Source organism: Stegodyphus dumicola, chromosome X2, assembly GCF_044657685.1.
Source record: "Stegodyphus dumicola isolate Sdum_Otavi_A_Nest chromosome X2, ASM4465768v1".
Taxonomy (NCBI): domain Eukaryota; kingdom Metazoa; phylum Arthropoda; class Arachnida; order Araneae; family Eresidae; genus Stegodyphus; species Stegodyphus dumicola.
Window position 1 is genome coordinate 30359962 of NC_140781.1, and position 15286 is coordinate 30375247.

Below are 15286 nucleotides of genomic sequence, written 5' to 3' on the forward strand. Positions count from 1 at the left end.
TACAAATTATTAATCTATAGGAAAGTCACAATGTTAACCATAAAACACAGCACTCTGAAATTTGTCTATGTTTACTGAAGTCATTTTAGTTTTTTTTGTAGACATTTTTGAATATGATCATGTTTCCACGGTTAATTTTTATTTTTTGCCGAAAACTAAAACACACCATTGAGAATTTTTTTTAACTTTCTGAAGAATTTGCAATAATCACCCCTGAATCACTCTTTTTTCCGCAGAATGAAGCACTGAAACACACTTTAAAAAAATTGAAGCACCGTATTTGAATTTTTGATGATAACCGCAAACACACCATTAGAAGTCTTCAGCAGATGTTATCATTAGGATTTTTTTACTCCACACGTTAAACGGACAACCTTGACACGCTTTACTGAAAACGTAGATAAAACACCATTCCATTTGGTAGATACGCGCACGGTAAATTACTTTTTAATTTTTTTTCCCGCTGTCACTTAATTCTCTGAAAATCCACTGGGTGCCCTTATCGCTAGTAATCCTACCGGCTTGTTATTAAATGTGATATTTTAATGCGCTGCTTGAAAATTAGGTAGTTACCGTATTTTATTATATTTTACACAATGTATACAGCTAAATAAAATATAAAATATAACCGAATTTTTATTCTCGTATAACGCTAAAGTAATGTAAAATAGTTAACATAGATTTAAGCTTGCTTATTAGAGCTTAACGCTTTCAAAAATTTGAATTTCTGTCAACCAGAGCCAGTTGACAATTCATTAAACTGCGTGAACAAAAAAGAAAAGGTAAAGATATGCACATATGAAAATAAAAATAAAGCACATTGTAGAGATATTAGATTATTTCGAAGCAGGAAATGTGAAAAATGAGAAATGCCCTCGCCGGGACTCGAACCACTGACGTATCGAATTCGCGTCGTGCGTGCTGACCATTACACCACGAAGGCATGCTAAGAAGGCCAGAGAAATACCTTATTTACTCCCCGTTTTAAAGGGCGAATGGAGAGTAAAAATTGAAATAAATTAAAAAAGAAATTGCTCATGTTTGGATGTTGAAGTAGAAACAGAAAATATCTATACATTTCGCTTTAATTTAATATACATACGATAAAAGCTACCTGAAAAATAAAAAGGAAATAAGCTCAAACAACGGACAAAGAATTGCACATATATTTCATCAGGGGATGATATATACACAATATTAATAATTTTCAGAGATTTTACAAAATTCTGTAAAAATAAGTGGAATGTTTTATTATTTAAAAAAGGTTTTGGGAATTCTTCCTTATTTGCGTATACATAAGTGCGTATATATATATATATATATCTAAAAATTTATGTCTTCTGAAGCGAAACTACGCCATGCCTTAAAAAATTCTGTAACATCTGGATCGACCTATTCAAAATGCAAGCCATCCCTTCCATTTAATGAGCCAAAAAGATGTATTATTGTGGGTGACTGAGATCGTGGGGAATTTGAAGAGGGGAAAGCACTTTATAGAGAGAAATACAAGCGCACATGAAACCTTCCTGATTTGTTAGAATGCTGAAGCACTAGATAAAAGATTTTCCTTCTGAAGTCGTATTCATGGCTGTGTTTCTTCCTGATGTCACTTTTTAAAGCTTTCCAAATGCCGAAAAAATACAATAGAGCAATTCAGATGTAAGGACTTAGTGCACATTACAGTTTAAGGCGGTTTATAATAAAAGTTACAATCTATTTAAAGTCGTCGTTTTCTATAAAATATTATTCGAAAACTACTGGCAATTCGGAATGCAGAGGAATGTTATTTCTAAAAGCAGTTTCTTTATTTACTTATTTGTACTGTAAAATTTACTCTGAAGAGATGCGCAAGTAGGAATTTATGTCAGGCTCTCAAGAGCCTTCTTTCGTTTGAAGCTGTTGTTGCTACTATAAACTTAGCTAAAAGCGAAACATCTTTTTCTCATTGAATAACTGTTATTAGAAATGTTTTTGGGCATACCTGAATATTTACAAAATGTAGCTGAAATTTTATACCGCTCCAAAAGAAATATTTCTATGGGGGAGTCTTACTTGCCTTACAGGAAGATGTATTCTTGAGAGCTGATATACGTGCTACAGAATGCGTTTTTTGTTTATGAAACGTATTATAAACCAAGCGAAAAAAACAATAAAAGTTTAAGGACTTTGCAATATCGGAGTGTCTTAGAAGTAGCCCAACTAGTTCTCATACTAAAATAATTTTGTGAAATTGGCAATGACGGAATTCTCCTGAGAAGTGTAAGGACACCTACGCTATTAAGCGTCGTTCCCACTAGGGTTTATCTGAGCTAACGGAGTCAGTTCCCTGTGTTGACTAGCTCCGCTGTGCCTGCAGTTCAGATTTTTCAACTTGCTGCTCTATGGGGAAAAACTGGTTTTGGGGATGGGTCGACTACGTTAGTTGTGTTCGTTAGCTCAGATACTCCCCAGTGGGAACGGGCCTTAGAGGTGGCAAGACTTTCAGAACGGACTTTAAAATCTCTATAATTCTTTTCAATTACAGCACTCGTTCTCAGACCGAAAGATCCAAATTCGATTCCTAAGTACAGTAGTACTTCCCAATAAGGAACACCCACCGGAACAGATATTTTATCTCTAAAATAAAAGTCTCCCTGCTTCAGAGGATATATACATAAATAAAGTAATTTAATTAAAAATTCAGGTTGTATCAAACTTCAAATAAATGATATATAATTAAGTAACATAATCACATGTCTTTATTTGAATCTGAAATTAATGAAAAATGAAAAGTCTGTATTAAAACGCTTGATAAAAAATGTATGAAATGAACAACAGAGTTTTGTATTTATAGAAATTTATTGAAAATAATCCATTACGCTGGTTACTTGTTTCAAAAACCCGTGCGTTGCAAGCATTTTTTTCCACGTGGATGAAGTCCTTCACTATCACCAACAGGATCATGAAATGCTTTAATTGGGAAGTATATTTGAAGGCATCTGCATAATTTTTTATGTCACACATTTCGTCTGACTCTTCTTTATCTTCCTCACTGTATTTTTTTAAAGCTCACATCGTCAAATGCAGTTGAAATAAAAGATTTTACGTCTTCAATGGTGTCTTTAGTAAACACGTTTTCATTGATTTCTAAATATTCTTGCATTTGAGTCGCGACACAGAATTTGGGAAGTTCAAACAATTCATTTTCATCAATAATATTTTCACTGAGGGCAGTCGAAACTGGAATTTCGAAGACTGCTTTCTTAAAACAGTGCTGAACACAACTTTGTGATATGGATTGAACAGCATTTGTTATTCATAGAATGGCATTCAATACACTGACACATTTTACAAGCTGATAGCGGTTTCTGAAAGCAGCTTATCAAAGGCCATGACGTAAAAGATTTCAGTAATGAACCTTGAAGCTTCTAATTATATCTTTGTCCAAATGCTGTAATACTGATGTTGCATTAGGTGGAAAAAACACTAGTTTTACTGATTTAAATTTTATATTTAGTGAGTGGACAGGCGAATTGTCAAGAAATAGCAGAAAGAACCTATTTTTCCTAGACATTGTTTCATCAAGTGCAATTAACCATTTTGACATTATGCATTGCGTCATCTATTTTAATATGATGCCAATGAACTGATAAAGCCAATGAACCGATATTTGAATTTAGTAATCTCTTAGATACTGCATATCTACTGATTATTACTTCACCACGAATAATCTTGAAAGTAACGTTATGTCTTTTCTTAAATTTGTATAGCCAATCAATTGATGATTTGAAGTTTTGTAGTCCCAGACTTTCCGAAACTTCGTTTGCTTTTTCTTGCAATAATACTCTACTTACATGAATACTGTTTGCACTTACAGAACAATATCAATTGAACACTAGTGCATTAATTTCACATGTTTCAGTTTTCCTAAATTTTAGACTTGGAAAGTTTATTTAAACTAGTAATCCATAATGTTTCTTATGTTTCTTCCCTATCCTGTAGAACATGACTTACTCGGTTTTTACTTGTTTCAAATTTCTGCCTTAAATCTCTCAAACTAAAGTTTTCAATTTCTAATACAGAATTACAATACATTAGTTTTTGTTTTAATGTTAATCATTTCCTCTTTGGATCCATGCTAGATAACGTATGTAAAAATAACACACAAATAGAAAATTATTTTTCTTTTGTTCCCCAGTTTCAGCAAGAACCAAGAATGATAGATGTTTTCACTGTATTCAGATTGTGAGATCCCTATGCCTTAGATTTGGTTTGGTTTATTGAAATTACGGCAAACCACACTAGGGCTATCTGCCTAAGGGAAGGGATGCCTTCGTGGAAGACTTTCTAAGCCCTATGCCTTAGAAGATGGTCCAGTCATCTTGCCACCTTTTCTTTCCTATTAGTCCTTGTCTTGAATTGCCTTATAACTTGTTAACACTGTTTTTGTGCCCCTACTGAGAACTGTAACAGGAATAACTGGATTTTGAATTTTATGAATGTGAACTATTCTTTTGATTGCACCAGAATTTGCTTTTTTCCAATATATTATTCCCCTTTACCTTACTGTAAAGCAGTTTTCAAAAGAGAGCGATTAACTTTTCACTTTTCCCTTGTGACAAAACTGAACACAAACTTGCCTTTGAAATATCAAAAGATTTCTAACAAAGAATATTTCTATTTTTATTTATTTCTGTAACTCTATTTCATTTTTGAATTTTTGTTTCAATGTCCCTTATTTAGAGTGTCCCTTGATAAAAGATAATTGCACTGAGATCCCTTTTCAAAGAGACCGGGGCCAACAAAATTGGCTCTTAAATAGAGATATCCCTTATTCGGAGGTGGCCCTTACAGGAGGAAATACTGTACTCCGATTCGCAAGTAAAATCTTCCCAAGAACAAATTAATGTTTTATTATAACAGAAAATGTATTAATTTTATCAACACACTGCCAATATGTACTGATCAACACACACATTTATCGCCTCTCCCAGGATAAATGTAAATTAATCTCGTTTTGTTCCTATACTTAGTCCCGTTTCTCGCACACGATGCGTTGAAAATAAGCCGTTTTTGAGTCCCGTTTTTTTGGGTACTCTTATTCTGTACCTTACTTCATAAAACCAAAAGACTACTAACTACTAAGACTACTAACTACTACCAAAAGACTACTAAGATTGTTATCTGTTCATATGTTTCTCTTATCTGTCTCTAAAAGCACTAACACTTTCTTTTAAGATAATTTTCTTAGTGTCCTTGATTTGATTAATTATTAAAAAGCTTATATTTGTCTGTTTTTGCTACTTGTCTTAAAATTCTAAATCCATAGCTCATGGAGCTATATGTTCCCCTTATATAATCCTAATTTCAATATAGTTTTAATGAAAATGGTTTAAAGTTTGGAAGAGTTAACAGTGCATGTTTAAATGTAAGAAGTGCGTGAAAATGCTGTAATATACTCGAAAATGCAGAAAGGGCCGTCTTAGAGACAGACAAACTTTAACAGTCTTTTGTCGCCTTTTAATTATAAATATGGCGCTATCACTGAACAACTGGAGATCATCATAGGACTATTATTCGATGTCATTTTGATGTAATGTAATGAATAATCCTGAAATATTGAGAACATGACCAGAATATGACATAGAGATAGATGATAACAAATGAAATTTTTAAAAAAGAACTTTGTTAATTCTTTTTTAAAACTTTCAAATGGCGGGATTGCCTTTAGTCTTTGCTTTATTAAGAGCGTAATCTTTAGGATATGCGGTAAAGCGACTTGCGATAAGCTGTAAAATGCACAGGAAGATGCGTTCTCTGATATATTTACAATAAATATGCAGATAACATAATAAGTGTTATTAAGCTGTAAAATTTATTATATTATTAAAACTTTTGTATTTCTGTCTTTGGGATTTATAAAAACTTTGCTATATATATGTTTCTTGTTTGCAAATGCAGCGCAGTCACTCACGTCCTGCTCTGTAACTTAATTATAATTCAATATGCAAGTTCTGCCTTGCAGTAATACTATTACGGAATACCAGTTCATGTATAGATTTCTGAAACGGGATCTCATTATCCACTGTTATATGAGAATGATAACTGAACAACACTGGAGAAAGAACGAGACAAACACTAAATAATATCACGCTGTTACTTTATAATTAAATGATGACCTGCAAAAGGAATGCTAAAACTTGAGATAAAGGATATTTTATATGGTATTTGAAAATGCGATTCTATAATAAAAATAAAGAAACAATGCATTATAAGCTGACTAATTTTACTTTGCAATATGAGCCTCTATTCCATGCGCAGTTCTTCACATTTGCGCACAGGACTGAACTTAGCTCCTTCTCCTGTAGAGCACGAAACTGAATTATTTGGAATACGAGCAGAAAAGTCCATTTATTTGAATTCAAGCTGCTTCTCCAAGCTGCTTTTCATTCGAAAGCACCCGGGCAATAGAATTAATAATAGAAGAACGCAGGTAACCAAAATATTTATTAAAGAGAACATAACTGCTTACATTAAAAGCATTATTCCCTAAACCCGCGTAACACGAAGCATTACTCTAGACATTAAATTAAATACCAACTCATTGTTATAAACTTTCTTAACGAAATCTTAGCAATTAAATTATTCAGCTGCGCTCGAAAGGAAACTTAAGAGAGGCTAAATTTGATTACAATACATTAAAATGCACACCATTTCGCTTGGCCAATGAAAATAAAACACAGATAACAGACTCGTTCCTTATATGACGCTAGGAACTACTGAATTTCAATGGTAGCAAAAGTTACGGCTCATGTTTCTGCTAAGCAAAGTCTAATATTACCATTTTCTACTTCCTTAACACAAGTCTTCTTTCTTTTCATCATTTAAGTATTTTTACAGCAACACAATTATTTTTTAGTTAAAATTCTAACTCTCATTCAGCTCCGATTTTTAAAAACGTCGCTCTAAGTTTCTTAGTCAAACAAGCTACAAATCTTGGGTGTTTACAAGCTGATATATGTTTTAACTGTGTCATCTGTCAAAGATAGACGCTTTAAATACGAGCATCCTTAACTACTATTTAAACGACATCTTCGAATTTCTGTAGCATGTCATTCTAAAATAAATTCTCTAAAAATGTATGTAATACTTCAATCAAAGTTACACAGCCTATGGATATATTCAGTTTTAAATTGAGGACTTCTTCACTTATTTTTTCCTCTTTGATAAAGTATTAAATGGCACCTGTAATTTATTTATTTAGTTTAAAATTCGACGAGTCTGGATAATATATCTCTGAAATAAACTAAATTTACAACTGACTTGATAATTCAACATTTTTAAGTAATTTATATTAATAACTGTTTAAAAAATAGTATACTACTCAATAAAATTGAAAGTTACTGCCAGAAATGAAAATTTAACCTTACTAAAAAAATGGTAAACTTATGTTTAAAATGATAAACATAACTTAATGTAAATTTACATATCTTGCGAGTTAATTAATCTCAAAATACTGAATTAAAAGTTAAATTTATGGAACCTGAAAAGTGTTGAACAAATGATCTCCCCTCTTTTGCAAAACATCTTCTCTTAATACGATGCATAATCACTTCTGATATAGATCTAGCATCTTTATTTCACAGAATTTACGAAGCTATTGGTAGCACTGCGATTTACTATCCGAAATGGATTTATCAGATTCTAGAGGGTTTGCGGAAGCATTTAGGCAACTGTAATCTGGAGATCTAAGGCATCCCGCACATGCTCAACTGAGTTATAGTCTGGTTAGTAAGTTAGGCTTTTAATTTGAATGATAGCTTCTGTTTCTATTAGCAAAACGTTTGAGCCAACAGAAACCGTAAACAAACTTACACGGGATTCCAAGACATCATCCCCATATCTGTGACTAGTTGCAGAATTTCCATAACAGGAATGCAATTTAGTTTTGTCTTTATTGATGATTCAGCACCAAACCATGAAACCGCTTCTGTAGGAATGGTAGGATTCGAGAATGAGGGAAGAAATGTTGCTTGTTTGTTGCTTCTTCACGATCGAAACACGATTAGAATCATAGTTCAGGCTACATCTGAACTCGTCAATAACATTACATGATCCCATTCCTCTTGGCTCCACTGAAGATGACCACGACACCACTTTAAAAGAGCTTCTTTGGAAGATGGAGTGAGACGCAAACCATTAGTTTATTTTAATAACGTCTAATATCGTAAAGTCTTCATCAGATCAGAAGATTTGAGCTCTTGTGGCAGAGTAAATTTCTAAAATTTCTCTTGTAGGAATTTTAACTGTTTCTTCGAGTCGGCAATGATAAGAAACGGTCTTCAGATGCAGTCGTTGCTCTCGGTCACCTTTGTTCATGCTATTTATGAACTGATTCATTTTCTTGATGTGACACATTGTAGGGTATTCAATTCTTGGACGCCCTCCATTTGTTTTTGCCGACCCCTCTACCAATTTACCACCACTTTTGCCTTTCACTTACATGATTTCTTTGAGTTATAACTGATGAATACCGATTTCTTTCAGAAGCCATATAAACACTACACACCTGAATTCCAAAGATTGCGCAATACTTTGTCAGTCGCCTAATTTGCAATTTTCATGCACCAGCCTATGTGCAATTTAATTTTACGTTCAGTTGCAGATAATTAACATAAATAATTACAGCACTGCATACTAAATGAAAACTTTATTGAGTGAGCATATTTTTTCAGATTGCTTTTTAATTTAGACCAGCAATATATTAAATTCAAATAAGAACCATAAATAATCTGAACACTTAAAATGAATTAAAATTATTAGTCATTTTAAAAATTTCTACTTGTAACATTACAAAAGTCTTAAAATGAAAAAAATAGTGTTATCTATACTAATAAATCAAAATAAATGTTAAATTACATTTTTCAGATGGAGAGATAATCTTGCTATGGAAATATGAGTTATTTAAGAAGAACTTACATCTTCAGTTACCTTTCTTAGAAATGTTATAATGGTGTTTGATGATTATTGCAGTATGTTATTGAGGTGTTAAATCATAGCATAGCTGAGAATCGAGATTCTTTCACCATTCTAAATATCTAGTTTTATACCTCGTTCGTAAAATCGCCTTGTACATCAATTTGACAAACGCAGGTTTTTCGGGCAACATATTTGATTATAATTAAAACTGCGTGTAAGAAAGGTAAACTGAAATTTGAAATATTTGATAACAATACGATAAAACTCGTGACAGATTTCTAAGGAAAACTGTAATTTGGGTAATTTTCGCCTTTTATAATCCTTTCCAGAAATTTCTGTAGATATTTAATGAGTTTGAGAGTTTGCCGTTAACCGAACAATGGATGATGGATTAGTTTCTCTATCTTCTAAAATATTCGTAAGTGAATAATCATCTTGAAAGATACTATTTTATTATGAAGAATAATGAAGTATCATAAAAGATCGCTTTCACGCGAAGGAGGAGAAAATAGTAATAATTCGAGCCTTTCAGTAAAATAAATGAATCAGAAAACTGGGATTATCATCCTTGGCGAGTTATTGAAATGAACGGAGGTACGTTTTCCTTCAGTTTATTTTGTCCTTTACATCTGAAACAAGGTAATTTGTATGTAGATTTTTTTACCCTTCACTGCACATAAACCATATCATTAATACAAAATTGCAGCTGAGCACATTTTCACATTATTTAATCCTTTGTATTTTAATATCATTTCTCCTGAATCATATCAGTCTCATTATTCTTTACCATCAGCTTTTGTTATTTAATAACATTTTAAGCCTCTGAGAGTAATAGTTCACTGACAAATTTATTACAAATTACGTTATTTTGCATAAAATAAAGTAATCGTATTCGTAACAAAAAGCTGCAGTAAGTAAAATATTAATAAAAATTCCCTTTAACAGTTACTAACAAAATTAATTTATTGTGGCTTAGCAGTTTACATTTTTCAGCTTCATATCTATGGTTTAATCCTTTCTAAAAAAATGCAAAGAATTTATAGCAATGAAGCGATCCAATAAAATAGTCAGTTTCTTCCAAAATGCAGATTTTTGAAGAAATTTTAAATTCTCCCTACTGAATGTGGAAATATTTCACTCTTTTTTTTCCTCAGTTAGGAGTTTCAGAATAACAGGTATTACTTTTAAATAACTTAAACTTCTATGGCATAAATTTATTTAAAATTTTTCGTCCTAATGTTATCCTTCATTCACCTAAGCCCAAGATTTCTTTTTATTTCGTTATCTTACGATTCGATTTTTCCTTCCTCAATTTCATCGCAAGCACTTAACACAAACTTTTGGAAACAAAATAATTTTTTATTTGATTTCTTTCCATTTGTTTCCTAAAATAATGGAAAATTAAGTAAAACAAGTTTTGACACCAAAAGTCATGAATATTTTATCATGAAACATAGCTACGTATAATACAAACTCTTACTTATCATATTTATAACAATTTTAAAACTGTTTTTTGATTTATGCATAGAACATGCAGAGATATTAGGTATATTTTTGGAAGCAGGAGAATGGCAAAATTAGCAACGCCTTAGCCGGGAATCGAACTGCGGACCTCTAGAAGATCGGACCAGTGTGCTGACAACTACACCACGAAGGCACGCTAGGAAGGCGGGAAAATACCTTATAAACATACTATTAAAATATCTATAATATATAAGTTAGATTAGTATAAAAAAATTGCGCAAATTGTATAAAAAATGAACAAGCTGTTAAAAGTAAAGCATGATTTAAATAAGGGTTTAATAAAAGGTTCAACTTTTGGGTCAAAGGATATCTCCTTGCTCCCGGAAGTTCGCAGCCACTTTCGTCGCATTGCTGTGTGATTACACAGGCTAAAACCGGAGAAGTAGGTAAAGGATAATCGAAATTATGAATTTTTATGCATATTGTATGGGTTTATTTCTTAAAAAAATCAGCAATTTTACTTTGTTTTCGAGATTGTTTAAACTTTTATCCAATTTCACTGCGTAATTTTCGAAGTGCTATTTTATCATTGTACTCAAATCGCCTTTGGTCGGCGATGCCCGACAGATTCCATATTCTTATGGAAATTCTTATTCTTATTCTCTTCTTTATTCCCAAATCGCCATGTTTAAAGCTTTTGATTAACTTTTTTTTTTTTTTTTTGTTTTCACGAATTTTGTTTTCACGAAGTAAAGGCAATTTTTTTTTAACTCAACATTATTTCTAACAATCTGCTAGCCGAATTACACTTATGTTAGAACTTTAATGGAACAAAAGTGCTTAATCATGACGAAAATTAGGTGCAAAATTGGGGAAAGTGCAGAATCGCCCACTGCTTGCCGCGTTTTTAAGAATTGCACATACACGGTATCCATGTACACCTCGACCTATTTTCACTTAAAAAAAAAATCCCAGAATTGCACAAAAATGGCATTACGCACACTCTTGACTTTATCCATGTACACTGCTAAAGTCCTAGCTAGTAACCTTTATCGCCTTACCAAAATGTCGCCAAACTACCTGCTACCATATTCCAAAGATTAACCCAACTTTCCTGTCGTTAGATTTGTAGCTTGTTCTTTATTCATTTTTTAGTTCTAAAAATTTAAATAACCATTTTAAAAGAATAAGAAGAAAATATGCACGAAAATATGTATAAAACAAACAAATCTACTCATCTGACAAAATAATGCCTTTGACTGTACACAGGCAGAACGAAATTTACGATGTAATTTTTGAAACTAAATTTAACACACAAATTAGAAGTTTTTAAAGAACGCTCGAACCTTGCGGGTGCTTATTTTCTACACATTCTTGAGCATAATGTTGATTATGCTTAAGTAGGCCACCGCCACACATAGATAATCCGCAAAACGGATAATCCGAACTCTGATAATCGAGAATATCCTATATGTTAGTATTTTCACATAGTTGTCGTTTTTATGGCAATGGGCAGATCAGAATTAGTATGTTTATCATGACACAAAATCTAGAGGAATGGATGCAGCTGCACGATTTGAACAGATTATCGAGCATTCATATTTTCTTCATCACGACTCGAGTTTCACAGAACAAAAAATTCTCCAACTTTCATTACTACATCAAAATTTCTTTAGGCTATAATGTGTTTTTGGTATTTATAGAGGTATAAAACTTCGGAAAAGGTTGCATTTATCGTCAAAAATGCAGCATAAGTTCGTTCTAAAGATTTCGTACTGGAAAGAGGAGTTTGGAAGCAAAAAAAGGTTGAATAATTAGCCGTGCCTTTGCGATTTAAACTTATAAATTTCAACTTACGCGGTCTATGCGATGATCATTACACCACAAGGGTACATTATACAAATATCTTTAATAACGACCTTTTATAGCATAAGGCATACTTTTCTATTTGAGCCATCAAATGTATCTGCATTTCTTCTTAAAACTTTATTTTATTTTTAATTATCTCTTAGATTGGTAATCTTTTCATAATCCAACTTTATAAAACATGAAAAATATATTTGTGCCCACATGCAGCATGGATGAAAGTTATGTTTTAAAATCCAAGCGCTTGATTTTATTTATTCGACTGCGTTCGTTCGGTTTCAATCGGTACACAAAGTTTGGGCATTTCAAGGCAAATGCTTTACTATATGACTTACAGAAGCCAAATTCTTTTCTGCTACAATGCTTCATAATCGTAAAAAGTTAGATTCGGGTAAATTACAAACAAGGATCGGTTGTAAAATGGGGAAATGAATTTAAATACAAGGGAAAAACATTTTGTTCAATATATCAGAAATTTCGAACTATCGGGTGCTACACAACTGAAGTCTGTTACTTTAAAAAAAGAGCTTCAAGGTCGTAGCGACCTTCTAATTATTTACGATCATATCATGTTCTGTCTTCTCTGTACACAAGGTGATTAGGGGATTTTTGACAAGTTAGAGGATTCTACCATGTTTTTCAGCAGTTTTCATCACATTCACGACGCAAACTACAAGAGGAAAAAATGTCCCTGACGTGGAGATTCTAAAGAAACAGGCTACAATAGATAAACATGCCCTATTGAATAAAATGTCTGTAGCTTAACTCGAAATTGAAGAAGCTATCGAATCTAACTCTGTGATGAAGAGTTTGTGTGTGTGTGTGATTATGGCAAAGCCTCGAGGGCTATCTGCCTAAGGGGAGGGATGCCTTCGTGGAGGACTTTCTAAGGGAAACTGGCTCGTATACACGTTACACATGGGGAAAACCACGAAAACGCCCATGCAGCCAGCCCGTTCGCGGGATTTGAACCTCGGACCGAACTACCAGTGTTCAGCGACTTTACCGCTCGGCCGCTGATGGGCCCTGTGATGAAGAGAGATGTGATGAATCTGTGATGAAGAGAGATCGAAAATGTTACGTATTCATAATCTAATGAGGCCTTTTTAAGAAAATGATTATAAATTCCCTACCTCGCAATACAATCCTAAAAAATTGCCTAACAATACAAGAAGAGACAATCATCAGAAGTTTTAAGATGATTTGCATTTCTCATATAACAAGAAATGTTCTTTATTACACACATGGATAATAATGTCTCAAGTTTGCAGGTCCTAAGCACGAAGGTAATGGTTGAAATATGTGGATCAGCACCTCACTGCTAATGGAAAATGTTTTAAAGGATCGTAGTTATCACATAAGACAGAAATTCATTAAACAGAACAGAAATTTACGTATCTCTGTACTTGTAATAAAGCAAAGTGTTCTGCAGTTCAGTTTTTCAGATGTTTTAGCCTTGCAATTCAACCACACAGAGTTGCACTAAGACTTAGTTGTAATTTAAAGTTCTACTTTTTTGAGTTTACGCCATAACTCCTGGCTGGTTTTGTAAGCATCAGGAGTACCATCTGTTCAACTTATTTGTGTTCTCAGTAAAAGGGTTTTTTACACCTATCTTATGTTTTTGTTAGCTTAACCAGCCAGAGCGATAAGTGCTTAGTTCTACTTAGAGTCTTGACTTAGAGCATGTTACCAAATAGGCTCTAAAAACTTTATCTGCTTCGTTTATCAAATTCTTGATGCACAGAATAGCATTGATTGATATATGTATCCGGAAGTTAAAATGAAAATATAATTTCTTTTCTTGCATGTCTGCTTGACATAATTAGTGTTTTACACGGTGTTTAAGTAGCTGTGTCCGCCGAAAACATCGCGGACAAAAACGTTGAGGAGAAAACAATGCAAGGTGAAAACGTCGTAGTGCAAAACATCGTGGGAGTAAAGAAAGCAAAGAGAAAACTTCCAGTTTTAAAACATCGTGGCACAAAATATCGTCATCGAAAATAAAGCGGTTTAATAACTGAAAAAATAAAGCATCTACAAATCATCGCATGCCGATAACATCCCAGACATGCATTTTTTAGGCTTTGCAAGTTGTAAATGCATGTTCGCATAATGATTTGTGAGTGCAAGAAGGAAGGAGGAACACTGTTATTTTTATGTTTCATAATTTTGAATTAATTAATAAATTTTTGCTGAAAAAGGAAGAAACGTAAAACTGAAAACGAGTAGAAAATTAATGCAACATCTAGCACTTTATAGAATTTTAAACTTACATAATTAACTACTTAAGGTCAGAAATAAAGTAAATTGATCTTTTTTATAAAATTTTGCAGATAAATTAACAAACGTGAAAGAGAATAATTTTATAATTAACTAAAGTCTTATGGATCTAATATCTTGCAGTTATTTATCGTCCTCTTTCTAAAATTTTCCAGAATATATTTTTCATTAAATGTTACTAGTAAAAATTTATAAAAAATTATTTTATTTATATCCTTTGTTAGTTAACTATGCATGTTTAAAATTCTATTAAGTGATAGAATTTGCATTCATTTTCTATTCGTTTTCAGTTTTTAAATACTTAAGTTCTTTTTCAGCAAAAATTTATCATTTTAATTCAAAATTATGAAATATAAAAATAGAAATGCTTCTTTTTCCTTCTTGTGCTCATAGATCATTACGCCAATATGCATTTAAAACTTGTAAAGACTGATAAACGCAAGTCTGCGATATTATCGTCATGCGATGATTTGTAGGTGCTTTATTTTTGACCACGATATTTTCGACGACGATGTTTTTAAACCGCAAAGTTATTGAACCTCTGTATTTTCGACGACGATGTTTTTAAACTGCGAAGTTATTGAACCTCTGTATTTTCGACGACGATATTTTGGACCCCGATGTTTTAAAACTGCTATAGTTTCTCTCTGCTTTCTTTCTCCCAAGATGTTTTGTACCACGACGTTTTCCCCTTGCGTTGTTTTCTCCTCGAAGT